Genomic DNA, 2,904 nt, shown 5'->3' with positions numbered 1-2,904 from the left:
ACCTGGTGGAGATCTCCTGGAACTACAAGAACAAATTTTTTTTTTTTTCTTTTTTTTTTCTTCTCCTGTTCTTTTATTCTTTTCCAGGCTGGATATGTTCCTATATCTCTCTAAAAGACAAAAGTGGGTGATGGAAAGAAAGGATTTATCTGTTATCCTAACAGGCTACTATACAACTAGAAATTATTTGGGACATATTATACAATCTCTGAAGTCAATAATGTGGATAAAATTGTATAATTTCTTTAAAAAGTATAATCAATAAAGTGTTATGAAATGCTATCCAGTACATTTTGTTAAAAAAAAAACTTACACTCTGTGATAATAGATGTCCAAAATAAATCTGCTAACTGCCTATTATTATCATTAATAGACTAAAATAGTTTTCAGTATAAAACGAATGTGATTACTTAAATGATAACATTTGGAGCACATTTCAGCTATTGCTCAGTTCTTGAACACAGAAAAAGAAGAATTTCTTCTGGACTATTTTATGTAGAAAAGTATCCTGTATCTCATGATATTGAAGTCTCAGCTTTCATCTTTTGAATCAGTTTTATTTGCACCAATAAAACAACATTCAGACTGCTGATTCAGCTGTTTTTCTCAACTTTTCATAATTCTGAGTTCATTTACACACATCCATTCATTATATTTATTTTATTTACTTCAAAAATGGAGGGAAAGTCACGTGATACGTTTCTAATATAAAAATATATTTATTCATTGCATAGTGCTACATGGGTAGCAAAAAGCCCAATTTATTACATTCAATATTATTATATAGGAGAATCAGCTGAAATAACAATGGTTTAATGGCTACAACAATGATCTAAACCCTTTTGTGAGAGTAATTGTATAAATTTATATATAAAATATATGTGAGAGAGAAATGTTCTACAGATTTTTTTTAACCCAATCGCTTCTTGGACTTTTGGCTAAGATCAAGTGTAGTATCTGCTCTTATCATATTTTTTTTTAACCCAAAACAAAATATATCTGCTTGTGAAATGCCTTGTCTTTGGAGTCTGACACATATAACTTGTTTCTAGAAAGATTCACTAAAGTAGTGTTCTATTTTTTTTTCTTAAAGATTTTATTTATTTATTTGACAGAGAGAGATCACTTAGGCAGAGAGGCAGGCAGAGAGAGAAAGGTATAAGCAGGCGCCCTGCTGAGCAGAGAGCCTGACATGGGGCTTGATCCCAGGACCCTGAGATCATGACCTGAGCTGAGGGCAGAGGCTTAACCCACAGAGCCACCTAGGCACTGCAGTAGTGTTATATTTTAAAGAGACACATTCTTCCTAAATTGAGAGAACAGACAGATCTAGAGAGGAGAAAAGGGGGAAATCACGTTTTATAAAAACGCACATAGAAAAAGGAAACATGAATGTGCATTTCAGAATACCCGGAAGGTCTAATTTCTTCCTCAACTAAATTTCGTCTTCATTTGGATTGCTGAACAACTGAGTGAAGAAAACTCACTTAAGAACTTGGATTAATCTACAAAAGAGAAAAGTTTCAAAGACATTAACCATCAACTTCTGGAAGGAGTAAAAATAATAATACATGATAATGAATAATGAAAAATAAGAAGTTAAGATGAAAATGATGGCGCTGTTGTACCATTAATAAATTTGGTTAGGGGAGATTGGGATTTATTTTTAATGTAAAGGTCAAAATAAGAGATCAAAGGATTTAGACTTGAAACCATCAGTTGATGGACTTCTCAAACAGTAAAGGTAAGATAGCTGCAAAACATATTATATATAGACAAGAAATTTGGAACAGACCTAGAACACTTCTTTGGTTATAAGCAGATATCTCTGTGCCCTGTAACTGCACAGAAAAATCAAACCACGGTAAAAAGGGACAACTAAGAAAGTTAGAGAACTGGTTATTCGAAGTAATATCTTTAAGCAAAGAGCAAATCTTTGAACAAAAATCTAAGTATAGAAGATTAGAAAACGTTACTTTAAGTTTCCCACCTAGTATTTATGTCATGGTGATGTCATTAACCTATTCAAACTTGTACAGAGAAAGAAGGAAATTATGGGCTATCTGAGTCTAGACAGTCAGAATTGTATGCTGTTGCAGCTGTGTGCTACACTCCTGTCGACTGTCCACCAACACACACTCCCTAGAACCATTCCTGCTGACATATTAATTTGTTGCTGCAGATTTGGGAATTTCTCATTGATGTATGCTTCCTGAGCTCCTACCTAAAGTAAGCTGGTGTATTTGGTTACATCAGTCTCTATTATTTTCCGGTTCGAAGACAAAAATGAGTATTTTCCACCCTTTTTATGATATCACGCCCATTGTAATTCTTTTTTTTTTAAGATTTTATTCATTTATTTGACAGACAGAAATCACAAGTAAGCAGAGAGGCAGGCAGAGAGAGAGAGGAGGAAGCAGGCTCCCCGCTGAGCAGAGAGCCCGATGCGGGGCTTGATTCCAGAACCCTGGGATCATGACCTGAGCTGAAGGCAGAGGCTTTAACCCATTGAGCCACCCAGGCGCCCCAATGCCCATTGTAATTCTTAATACCCTTCTAATTTATAGTTTAGTAATTTAACTGAATAAAAACCTGTATACTAACTTCTAAATCGATCTTTAGCTATAAAATAGATTGAAATAAATTATGTGTTTTCATATTATGTTTCTGTCTTCAAAATTCAAATGAGTTTTAAGCCTTTAAGATGTATTTGTCTGTATCTGTATGTACAAGCATGCTTGTTTGCTTTCCAAATGTAGAAATAGGAAAATTCTTTCCATGCCATATTATTTCTAACATGGAGATTGATGACCCTCCTACATGGTACCTACTCTAAATATTGAAATTAAAGATAATGTAACTTTAGCAAAAAGAGGTTATGTGATCTATCTGAAGTTAGAGTAA

At 33.8% G+C, this 2,904-nt stretch overlaps 1 pseudogene; it reads left to right on the top strand.

The window, feature by feature from the left end:
* Positions 1–918: 918 nt before the first annotated feature.
* LOC122890580 lies at positions 919–1,067 on the top strand (annotated as a pseudogene).
* The last annotated feature ends 1,837 nt before the right edge of the window (positions 1,068–2,904 follow it).

The sequence above is a fragment of the Neovison vison genome, chromosome 11 (assembly GCF_020171115.1).
Source record: "Neovison vison isolate M4711 chromosome 11, ASM_NN_V1, whole genome shotgun sequence".
NCBI classification, from domain to species: Eukaryota; Metazoa; Chordata; class Mammalia; order Carnivora; family Mustelidae; genus Neogale; species Neogale vison.
Note: the sequence above shows the minus strand (reverse complement) of the source record. Positions and strands in the feature narration are given on the sequence as shown.